At 43.3% G+C, this 12,686-nt stretch overlaps 1 protein-coding gene across 1 annotated transcript in view; it reads left to right on the top strand.

Annotated features, from left to right (window-relative positions):
- The first annotated feature begins 9,022 nt into the window (after nt 1-9,022).
- Nucleotides 9,023-12,686, top strand: part of ELSPBP1 (epididymal sperm binding protein 1) — a 73,087-nt gene continuing 69,423 nt past the window's right edge. Inside the window, exon 1 of the mRNA XM_060398724.1 lies at nt 9,023-9,115. The gene's annotated coding sequence lies outside the window, so the exon portion shown is untranslated. The remainder of the gene's footprint in view (nt 9,116-12,686) is intronic.

Below are 12,686 nucleotides of genomic sequence, written 5' to 3' on the forward strand. Positions count from 1 at the left end.
GGGGGGGGGGGGCGTCTAGGCAGCTGGGCTGAGTATGTGGCACAGGGGCTAAGTTGTGCATTGGCACGTGGAAACTTTCCGGACCAGGTATCGAACCCGAGTCCCTTGCATTGGCAGGCAGAATCCTAACCAGTGGACCACCAGGGAAATCCTAAAAAAATATTTTAAATTAGCTTTGTTAATTTTTCCAACACTTTTAGATGTATAGGAAAATTGTAAAGATAGTGTAAAGACTTCTCATAGTCCATATATTATTCAGACTTCCTTAGTTTTTACCCAGTATCCTTTCTCTGGTCCAAGATCCCATCCCAGACATGACATTACATTGGGTCTTCATGTCTCCGTAGGTCTCTCTTGGCTGTGACAGTTTCTCAGACTTTCCTTATCTTTGATGACTTTGACAGTTTTGAGGATTGATTACTGGTCAGGTATTTGGGGGAAGGTCCCTCTCTTGGGGTGTGCCCGATGTTTTTCTCATAATTAGACTGGGTTTCTGGGTTTCGGAGAGAAGATCACGGAGGTAAAATACTAGTACAGTCACAACATTTGAAGGGTATTTACTATCAACCTGACATCTCAGTCGTATTGGACTATTTGTGACCCCATGGAATTCTCTAGACCAGAATACTAGAGTGGGTAGCTTTCCCCTTCTCCAGGGGATCTTCCCAACCCAGGGACCAAACCCAGGTCTCCTGCATTGCAGGTGGATTCTTTACCAGCTGAGCCACATAGGGCTTTCCCTCATAGCTCAGTTGGTAAAGAATCCACCTGCAATGCAGGAGACCCTGGTTCGATCCCTGGGTCGGGAAGATCCGCTGAAGAAGTGAATGGCTACCCACTCCAATATTCTGGCCTGGACAATTCCTAGTCCATGGGGTCGAAAGAGTCAGCCAGGACTGAGTGACTTTCACTTTCACTGACATCTCATTTTTGATGTTGATTCTGATCACCTGGCAGAAGTAATGTTTGTTAACTTTATGATTATACAGTGGAAGTGAGAAATAGATTTAAGGGACTAGATCTGATAGATAGAGTGCCTGATGAACTTTGGACAGAGGTTCATGACATTGTACAGGAGACAGGGATCAAGACCATCCCCATGGAAAAGAAATGCAAAAAAGCAAAATGGCTGTCTGGGGAGGCCTTACAGATAGCTATTTGTCAGTATCTGATTCTGTTTCCTTGAAAAGAAGAGAAAGGAAAAAGCAAAGGAGAAAAGGAAAGATATAAGCATCTGAATGCAGAGTTCCAAAGAATAGCAAGGAGAGATAAGAAAGCCTACCTCAGCGATCAATGCAAAGAAATAGAGGAAAACAATAAAATGGGAAAGACTAGAGATCTCTTCAAGAAAATCAGAGATACCAAGGGAACATTTCATGCAAAGATGGGCTCGATAAAGGACAGAAATGGTATGGACCTAACAGAAGCAGAAAATATTAAGCAGAGGTGGCAAGAATACACAGGAGAACTGTACAAAAAAGATCTTCAGGACCAAGATAATCATGATGGTGTGATCACTCACCTAGAGCCAGACATCCTGGAATATGAAGTCAAGTGGGCCTTAGAAAGCATCACTACGAACAAAGCTAGTGGAGGTGATGGCATTCCAGTTGAGCTATTTCAAATCGTGAAAGATGATGCTGTGAAAGTGCTGCACTCAATATGCCAGCAAATTTGGAAAACTCAGCAGTGGCCACAGGACTGGAAAAGGTCAGTTTTCATTCCAATCCCAAAGAAAGGCAATGCCAAAGAATGCTCAAACTACCGCACAATTGCACTCATCTCACATACTAGTAAAGTAATGCTCAAAATTCTCCAAGCCAGACTTCAGCAGTATGTGAACCGTGAACTTCCAGATGTTCAGGCTGGTTTTAGAAAAGGCAGAGGGGCCAGAGATCAAATTACCAACATCCACTGGATCATGGAAAAAGCAAGAGAGTTCCAGAAAAACATGTATTTCTGCTTTATTGACCCTGCCAAATCCTTTGACTGTGTGGATCACAATAAACTGGAGAATTCTGAAAGAGATGGAAATATCTGACCTGCCTCTTGAGAAACCTATATGCAGGTCAGGAAGCAACAGTTAGAACTGGACATAGAACAACAGACTGGTTCCAAATAGGAAAAGGAGGACGTCAAGGCTGTATATTGTCACCCTGCTTATTTAACTTATATGCAGAGTACATCATGAGAAACGCTGGGCTGGAAGAAGCAGAAGCTGGAATCAAGATTGCCAGGAGAAATATCAATAACCTCAGATATGCAGATGACACCACCCTTATCGCAGAAAATGAAGAGAACTCAAAAGCTTCTTGATGAAAGTGAAAGAGGAGAGTGAAAAAAGTTGGCTTAAAGCTCAACATTCAGAAAACTAAGATCATGGCATGTGGTCCCATCACTTCATGGGAAATAGATGGGGAAACAGTGGAAACAGTGTCAGGCTTTGTTTTTTTGGGCTCCAAAATCACTGCAGATGGTAATTGAAGCCATGAAATTAAAAGACGCTTTCTCCTTGGAAGAAAGTTATGACCAACCCAGATAGCATATTCAAAAGCAGAGACATTACTTTGCCAACAAAGGTCCGTCTAGTCAAGGCTATGGTTTTTCCAGTAGTCATGTATGGATGTGAGAGTTGGACTGTGAAGAAAGCTGAGTGCCAAAGAACTGATGCTTTTGAACTGTGGTGTTGGGGAAGACTCTTGAGAGTCCTTTGGACTTCAAGGAGATCCAACCAGTTCATTCTAAAGGAGATCAGTCCTGGCTATTCTTTGGAAGGAATGATGCTGAAACTCCAGTACTTTGGCCACCTCATGTGAAGAGTTGACTCATTGGAAAAGACTCTGATGCTAGGAGGGATTGAGGGCAGGAGGAAAAGGGGATGACAGAGGATGAGATGGCTGGATGGCATCACCGACTCGATGGACGTGAGTTTGAGTTAACTCTGGGAGTTGGTGATGGACAGGGAGGCCTGGCATGCTGCAATTCACAGGGTCACAAAGAGTCAGACATGACTGAGTGACTGAACTGAACTGAGATTTCCCCATGGTAAATTTACTCTCACCTTCTTCCTTTTTTTTTTTCCAATTTTTTTTTGACCAGGCCTAATGGTATGTGGGAGCTTAGTTCTCTGATCAGAGATTGAACCCCTTTCTTTGGAAGCTCGGAGTCTTAACCACTGGACTGCCAGGGAAGTCCTTACCTTCCTTCCTTTTATGTGGGCATATTTAAAAGATGAAGTCTAGACCTGAAGGTATTAATGAGAACATCTCCTGTGAACTCTAATTGAGGAATCTTTAAAAAATAATTGTCTGCTGCTGCTGCTGAGTAGTTGCTTCAGTCGTGTCCGCCTCTGTGCGACCCCATAGACGGCAGCCCACCAGGCTCCCCCGTCCCTGGGATTCTCCAGGCAAGAATACTGGAGTGGGTTGCCATTTCCTTCTCTAATGCGTGAAAGTGAAAAATGAAAGTGAAGTCGCTCAGTCGTTTCTGACTCTTAGCGACCTCATGGACTGCAGCCTACCAGGCTCCTCCATCCATGGGATTTTCCAGGCAAGAGTACTGGAGTGGGGTGCCATTGCCTTCTCCGAATAATTGTCTGGTACCATTCAAATTATCAAATTGTTATTTTAAAACAAGATAAGAAAAGAAAAACTACAATATGGTCCAGAGAAATTAGAAGGGAGAATGTAAACTAAATCCTGGATTGACTCCTAAACCACAGAAAATGCTATTATTTTATTACTGGGACAGTTGACCACATTTGAATGCACACTGTGGATTAGATAATAACTGCATCAATACTAACTTCCCTGATTTCTGTCATTTTTGTGTTTATAAAGGAAATATTCTTGATCTTAGAAAATATAAAGTTTTTTTAAAAATAATTGTATTTGTTTGTTTTGAACTCTGCTGGGTCTTAGTCGCTGCCCAGGCTTTTTCTCTAGTTGTGGTGAGCAGGGCTACTGTCTGACTGGGGTGAGCAGGTTTCTCATTGCTGTGGTTTCTCCTGTGGAGCAGGGCTCTTGGGCAAATGGGCTTCAGTAGTTGTGGCTCCTGGGCTCTGGAGCACAGGCTCAATAGTTGTGGCGCACGGGCTTAGTTGCTCTGGGACATGTGGGATCTTCCCAGACCAGGGAGGAACCCCTGTCTCCTGCATTGACAGGTGGACTCAACCACTGAACCACCAGAGATGCCTCATACACTGAAGTTTTGAGGGATAAAAGCAAAGGATTTCTGTAACTTACTTTCAAATGGCTGAAAAAGTTTATATTGTATATGAGAGTGAAAGAAATGAGAGCGTAATCCAGCAAATGTTGTAAAAGCTTCAGTTCAGTTCAGTTGCTCAGTTGTGTCCGACTCTTTGTGACCCCATGAATCACAGCATGCCAGGCCTCCCTGTCCATCACCAACTCCTGGAGTTTACCAAAACTCATGTCCATCGAGTTGGTGATACCATCCAGCATCTCATCCTCCCCTGACCTCCCCAGACCACCTGACCTGCCTCCTGAGAAATCTGTATGCAGGTCAAGAAGCAACAGTTAGAACTGGACATGGAACAACAGACTGGTTCCAAATTGGGAAAGGAGTATGTCAAGGCTGTATATTGTCACCTGGCTTACTTAACTTCTATGCAGAGTGCATGATGAGAAACGCTGGACTGGAAGAAACACAAGCTGGAATCAAGATTGCCGGGAGAAAGATCAACAACCTCAGATATGCAGATGACACCACCCTTATGGCAGAAAGTGAAGAAGAACTAAGAGCCTCTTGATGAAAGTGAAAGAGGAGAGTGAAAAGTTGGCTTAAAGCTCAACATTCAGAAAACAGAGATCATGGCATCACTTAATGGGAAATAGATGGGGAAACAGTGGAAACAGTGGCTGACTTTATTTTGGGGGCCTCCAAAATCACTGCAGATGGTGACTGCAGCCATGAAGTTAAAAAATACTTACTCTTTGGATGAAAAGTTATGACCAACCTAGACAGCATATTAAAACCCAGAGACATTACTTAGCCAACAAAGTCCTGCCTAGTCAAGGCTATTATTTTTCCAGTAGTCATGTATGGATGTGAGAGTTGGACTCTAAACAAAGCTGAGTGCCAAAGAATTGATGCTTTTGACTGTGGTGTTGGGGAAGACACTTGAGAGTCCCTTGGGCAACAAGGAGATTCAACCAATCCATCCTAAAGGAAATCAGTCTTGAATATTCATTGGAAGGGACTGATGCTGAAGCTGAACTCCAATACTTTGGCCACCTGATGTGAAGAACTGACTCATTGGAAAAGACCCTGATGCTGGGAAAGATTGAGGGCAGGAGGAGAAGGGGATGACAGAGGATGAGATAGTTGGATGGCATCACCAACTCAATGGACATGAATTTGAGTAAACTCTGGGAGTTGGTGATGGACAGGGAGGCTTGGCACGCTGCAGTCCATGGGGTCAAAAACAGTCAGACACGACTGAGCGACTGAGCCAAACTGAACTGACGGGACCGGATGCCATGATCTTACTTTTTTGAACATTGAGTTTTAAGCCAGCATTTTCATTCTCCTCTTTCACTTTCAGCAAGAGGCTCTTTGAGTCCTCTTTGATTTCTGCCGTAAGAATGCTGTCATGTGCATATCTGAGTTTATTATTATTTCTCCTGGCAATCTTGATTCCAGCTGTTCTTCATCCAGCCTGGCACTTCCCATGATGTACTCTGCATATAAGTTAAATAAGCCGGGTGACAATATTCAGCCTTGACATACTCCTTTCCCGATCTGGAACCAGTCTGTGGCTCCATGTCCAGTTCTAACTGTTGCTTCTTGACCTGCATACAGATTTCTCAGGAGGCAGGTCAGGTGGTCTGGTATTCCCATCTCTTGAAGAATTTTTCACAGTTTGTTGCAATCCACACAATCAAAGGCTTTAGTGTAGTCCATGAAGCAGAAGTAGATGTGTTCCTGGAATTCTCTTGCTTTTTCTATGATCCAACAGATGTTGGTACTTTGATCTCTGGTTTCTCTGCCTTTTCTAAATCCAGCTTGAACATTGGGAAGTTCTTGGTTCACGTACTATTGACCCCTGCCTTGGAGAACTTTGAGCATTACTTTACTATCATGTGAAATGAGGGCAATTGTGCGGTCGGTTGAACATTCTTTCTCAAAGGAGTGTTATGTAGGGTATAATGCAGTTATGAATTCTTGTTAGGCTTTAACATGGGTTTCTAAGGTTTGGACATTATGGTTTCTCTTTGTCTCTGGTTTACATTTGGCTTATAGAACCTCTGGAATGATCTATACCTTTGTACTTAGCATGGCTGTGCTGTGTACAAGCAGAATCTCAGGACCAGCACATACCTACTGAATACAATTGCATTTCAATCAGATCTTCAACTGGTTGCTAGGGAAGTTAAAGTTTAACGAGTATTGATCAAGCCTATCTTGACTACGTGCACTGACCTTGGCCTTGGACTTGAAGAAAGACCTGGGGAAGAGTTGGACGGGGAGGTGAGAAGTGGTGAAACGTGGGCCTTCCTTATCTTTCAGTAGATTATACCCTCTGAAAGCCTCTACCCAAGGGGAGCGCTCCCCAGTGGACACAGATTGGATCCACGTGGGATCCCCCTTAGAATGAATCAGGCGGACAGTTTCCATCAACCAGTTTGTTCCGAGATAAAGAAAGGAGAATCATGGTCAGTCATTCTGTGCTTGGTCGCTCAATCATGTCCAGCTCTTTGCGACCCCATGGACTCTACCCCCCAGACACCTCTGTCCATGAGATTCTCCAGGCAAGAATACGGGAGGGGGTCACCATTTCCTTCTCTGGCCAGCCATTCCAATCTGACTTAAAAAAATCCTCATAAAGCGTACAGATCATCCAAGGCACCATCTTAACCATTTTCAGGAGTCCATTTCAGCTGGGCTAAGTATATTTACACTGTTGTGCAACCAACCTCCAGAACTTTCTCATCCTGCAAAACTGAAGCTTTGGACCCATTATGTAACACCTTCCCATTTCCCCCTCTTTCCAGTGCCTGCCAGTCTCCAGCAACCATTCTACTTTTGGATTCTGATGACCTCACTTATGTGAATCATACACTGTCTCACTTATTTCGCCTAGGGTAATGTCTTCATCGTTTATCCATGCTGTCGCGTGAGTCAGAACCTCATTCCTTTTTAAGGTTGAATAGTGTTCTAGTCTATGTAGCTACCACATTTTGTTTCTTCTGTCAGTGGGCATTTGGGTTGCTTCCACCGTTTGGTTATTTATTAAATCCTGTGATACGTCATGTTCCCATTGCCCTTGACTTTTCACTACCACACCACGTCTAAGGTCATCAGCCTTCCTTCTTGCCTAATCACAGTCCCTCAACGACCCCACCCCTCACGGATATATGATTCACATCCTTGTTGTCCTTGGATTTGTCAGGCTTTTTTTCCAATTCCTGACCACAATCCACACTGATACCTTTATCAGAAACTATCCCTTTTCACAAAACAGTTTCACATTCATTCCTCTTAATCTCAATATAGATGTCAGTTCTTCCACTTTTTTGTTTTTCGCTGAGATAATTATGTTTACCCCCCCCTGCCCTCCTCCCTCGATTATAACTAACAAATGAAAATGTATGTATTTAACATTGTCAGTTCAAAAGCAGTAGGGTCAACCTGGCAATACTAAACCCTCCATTGCCCTATTATATTATACAAGTAACTCGCTAAGCCTTGTTCTTGCTAGCAGGGAGCTTATGGTCTCTTTAATACAAAGCAGAAATGTTAAGAGAAACTGAATGAAGATATACTTTACATAGAAACGTGTACACCTGTGGCAGATTCATGTTGATGTATGGCAAAACCGATACAATATTGTAAAGTAATTAGCCTCCAATTAAAATAAATTTATTTATACTAAAAAAAGAAATGCATATGATATATTTAAATATATATATATATATATATACACATATCAAGGAAAATAAATATAGTTTAAAGTTAATTTAAAAAACAATGTAGGCCTCCCCTGGTGGTTAAGAATCTGCCTGCCAGTGCAGGGGACACCGGTTCCATCCTTGGCCCAGGAAGGTTCCACCTGCTAAGGGCAGCTAAGCACGTTACCACAGTGACTGAACCCCACGCTACACCTGCTGTGCTCCACCACAGGAGAAGCTGCCCACCGCGGCTAGAGAGTAGCCCGCCCAGCCGTGAAGATCCAGCGCAGCCAAAAATGAGTAATAGTAATAATCAAAAGGTAAAAATCAAAATTCTTGAAAAAAAAAAGGATGTATATCTTTAAGGTATACATGTTCATTTGATATATGTACACATTGTGAGGGATTCTCGGTGGCTCAGTGGTAAAGAATCCACCTGCCAATGTAGGAGGTTCGATCCCTGGGTGGGGAAGATCCTCTGGAGAAGGAAATGACAACCCATTCCAGTATTTTTGTCTGGAGAATCCCAAAGACAGAGGAGCCTGGCGGGCTGCAGTCCATGGGGTCCCAAAAGAATTGGATATGACTTATCGACAAAACAACAGTAACACCAGATTGTGAAATGACCACCACAATCACACTAATTAACATATACATCATCTCGCATAATTACCTCCCTCCCCCATTTCTTCTATAGACTTCCCTGGCCAGACTCCTTTCACTCCTCTCTGCAAACACCTGAATCTGCCTTGTGGTTCACTCTGGTGGGTTCCCCTGATGCCTTAGATTATCCCTCTGGGCACTCAGCTTATTGTGTAACTGCCTGTCTAGATCCTTTTCTCTGAAAGCCAGTGGCTGTTGCTGTTGTTAGGTCGTTCCATCATGTCCGACTCTTTGTGACCCCGTGTACTGCAGCACGCCAGGCTTCCCTGTCCTCAGCTATGCCCCAGAGTTTGCTCAAACTCATGTCCATTGAGTCAGTGATGCCATCCAGCCATCTCATCCTCTGTTGCCCCCTTCTCCTCCTGCCCTCAATCTTTCCCAGCGTCAGGGTCATTTCCAATGAGTCAGCTCTTCAGCGATATCAGTGCACATTCCTATTCCCCCAATGTATTGTCGCATACAGGAAAAGTTCCACCTGTCTGCTGAATGAATGAGGAAGTCTTTCTCAGCCTCTGGTCCTGCTTCCTTACCTGATTGGGGTAAGTCAGCAGTAAGACATCCTTATCTTTAATAATACAATTCTCCTGCACCTGTCTCAGGTGTTCAGATGGGAATTCCATGCTCGGGAAGGGTATCCTGTCAAACCACACACACTCTCCTGTCACGACAATGAGATCTTTCTACTTCTCGTGGGTGTTTCAGCCTTAGTACAGTCACTGTTGAACTGGGAGATCCGTTTTATAGTCAACATCAAACAATCATTAATCTTTCCCAGTTCACTGAGGACTGTGCCTACAGGTGAAAAGAGAGGGTCACAAGACTGACAATATTGGGCAATCGTGAAGTCATTCAGGGAACATTCTAGATTAACCTGAATTTGATGTCATGAGAGGAAACCAGGAGTTTAATAATAAGATGGAGGGTGCAGACATGTGGTGAATTAAGAACATATATTTTATTTTATTACTTTTTTAATGAATCACTTTGATAAGTGTTGTTTTTTAAAATAGATGTATTTATTTTTTTGGCTGCTCTGAGTCTTCATTGCCGTGTGTAGGCTTTCTCTCATTGCGGCCAGCAGGGGTTACTCTCTAGTTGCAGCACCGGCTCTGGGCAGCTGGGCTGAATATGCGGCCAAGGGGCTCAGCTGCCCCATGGCACGTGGAAACTTCCTGTGTCCCTGCATTGGCAGGCAGAATCCTAACCACTGGACCACAAGCATAGCCTGAAAAAATATTTCAAATAAGCCTTATTATTATTTTATACAACATTTTTAGATGGAAGGAAAATGATAAAGCTAGTATAAAGAATTCTGATAGTCCATATTTTATTCAGACTCCCTTAGTTTTTACCCAGTATCCTTTCTCTGGCCCAAGGTCCCACCCCAGACACGACATCACATTGGGTCCTCGTGTCTCCTTAGGTTTCTCTCGGCTGTAACAGTTTCTCAGACTTCCCTTGTCTTTGATGACCTTGACAGTTCTGAGGATGACTGCTCAGATATTTTGGAGGAGGTCCCTCTCTTGGGGTGTGCTCCGTGTTTTTCTGATAATTAGACTGGGTTTCTGGGTTTTGGAGACGATGATCATGGAGGTGAAATACTATTATAGGGCCAGCATTTCAAGGGCTTTCACTATCAACCTGACAACTCACCATTGACCTTGATCACTTGGCTGAGCTAATATTTGTTAGATTTCCCCACAGTAAATTTACTCTCTCCCCTTCTTCCTTTTTTGTTTGTTTTTGGCCATGCCAGGAGGTATGTGGCATCCTAGTTCCCTGATTAGGGATTGGATTCCGTGCTCCTTGATTTGGACGCTTGGCGTCTCACCCACTGGGCTGCCAGAGACGTCTCTTGCTTGCTCCTTCCTTTGCTGGGGGCATTATTTACAGCGTGAAGACTAGCCCTGAAGGCATTAGTGAGAACATACTATGTAAACTCTAATTGAGGAAGCTGTACAAAATAATTGTCTGGTACCATTCAAATTATCAAATTGTTATTTAGAAAATAAAACCCTAAGAAAAGAAAAGCTGAGGATATGGTCCAGAGAAAGGAGAAGGGAGAATGTAAACTAAATCCTAGACTGAGTCCTGGGCCACATTTTATTATTGAGATAGCTGGCCACATTTGAACGCACAATGTCTATTAGATAGTAACATTGCATCAGTACGAAATTCCTTGATTTCTATCATTTTTCTGAGATTATAAAGGAAATATCTGTGGTCTTAGAAAATATTCTCTGAAGTGCGGAGGGATAAAAGGAAATGGTATCGGTACCTTTTTCTCAAGCTGTTAAAAATGTTAATATTATCCATGAGAGTGAAAGAAATGAGAATATAATCTATCAAATGTTGGAAAACGTTACCCCTGGTGAATCTGTGTGAATTATATACAAGAATTTTTTGTGTATTTCTGGTAAGATTTCTCTTTTTTTTTCCCCTAAATTTTTAATTTTGTACTGGGGTAGGGCACCCCCTGGAGAAGGGAATGGCAACCCACTCCGGTATTCTTGCCTGGAGACATGGACAGAGGCGCCTGGGGGGTTACAGCCCATGGGGTTGCAAAGAGTCAGACAGACTCAACTGAGCGACTAACACCGCACTATAGCTGCCTAAGAAGCTATGTTGTGCTAGCTTCAGATGGACAACGATCTCTCTCTCTTTTTTATAGCAATCTGATTAAAAATTTTTGGAAAATCTCTGGCTGTGCTGCGTAGCCCATGGGATATTAATTCCCTGAGCAGGGATCGAATCTATATCTTCTGCTTCAGAAGCTCAGAGTTTTAACCGCTGGACCACCAGGGCAGTCCCTGAAATCTCTCTCTTTGAACATAGGAGTCAAGAACTTGCTTTAGACTCACAGGCTGTGGGGCTGAATTTATATTATACCTACGTGGACTACAGGAGGCAGTTCTTGTTTGCCATTTAACCATAAACATTTTCTGTTGTTGCTTAGTCAGTAAGTCGTGTCTGGCTCTTTCTGTGACCCCGTGGACTGTAGCCTGCCAGGCTCCTCTGTCTGTGGGGTTCTCCAGGCAAGAATACTGGAGCGGGTTGCCATTTCCTTCTCTAGGACATCTTCCCGACACAGGTATAGAACCTGTCTCCTGCTTTGGAAAGGGGGGATTCTCTACCACTGAGCCCCCAGGAGGTCCAATCATTAACATAATGAGCATGTATTAAGTGATTTCACATTTCAGGGACTGGGCTAAGAGAATTTTCATGTCTGCCACATTGAAAATTCATAATAGCAATTGTTACCTCATTGTACCTGCCTTCTATCTCTCTGAGGACCAAAGCCTTCACATGTTCACACAATCAACAATAGGGAGAGTGAAAGTTATATTTTCATTCCTTGTAGTTGCTAAATAATTGTTAAAGAATTCTAGTTAGTGACAAGAAACATAATGATACTGTGAGCGACCAATAATTATTGACAGTGAACATGAGTCAGCAATACTCAGATCATTTCACACGCTACTCCCCTTTGGTTTTAACACTGAATATACAGATTATATGAAGAAATTGTGTTCTTCTCCCACTTCATAGGTCATGGAACACTAATAAAACTGTTAATCTTATTGGAATGTTTAATCTTATTGGAATGATAATAGCTAATTCATGATTGGGGACTTCCCTGATAGCTCAGTTGGTAAAGAATCTGCCTGCAATGCAGGAGACCCTGGTTCAATTCCTGGGTCAGGAAGATAGGCTGGAGAAGGGATAGACTACCCACTCCAGTATTCTTGGGCTTCCCTGTGGCTCAGCTGGTAAAGAATCCGCCTGCAGTGTGGGAGACCTAGATTTGATCCCTGGGTTGGGAAGATTCCCCTGGAAAAGGGAACGGCTACCCTCTCCAGTATTCTGGCCTGGAGAATTCCGTGGACTGTATAGTCCATGGGGCCACAAAGAGTGGCCGACTTTCACTTTCAATCAATTATTGGGTGAGACATATGCAGCCGCTTAGTCTCCAGACTCTATGATCTGTACTGGGTTACAGTCATTCCTAGGTGACACTTGAGTCCACACACTGCACCGATAGTTGTCACTGAAGGACGCCCAAAGATACAGAGAGCCGGAATTTACTTATAAAAAATTCAATCAAAAAGA

The sequence above is a fragment of the Ovis aries genome, chromosome 14, assembly GCF_016772045.2.
Source record: "Ovis aries strain OAR_USU_Benz2616 breed Rambouillet chromosome 14, ARS-UI_Ramb_v3.0, whole genome shotgun sequence".
Classification (NCBI taxonomy): Eukaryota; Metazoa; Chordata; class Mammalia; order Artiodactyla; family Bovidae; genus Ovis; species Ovis aries.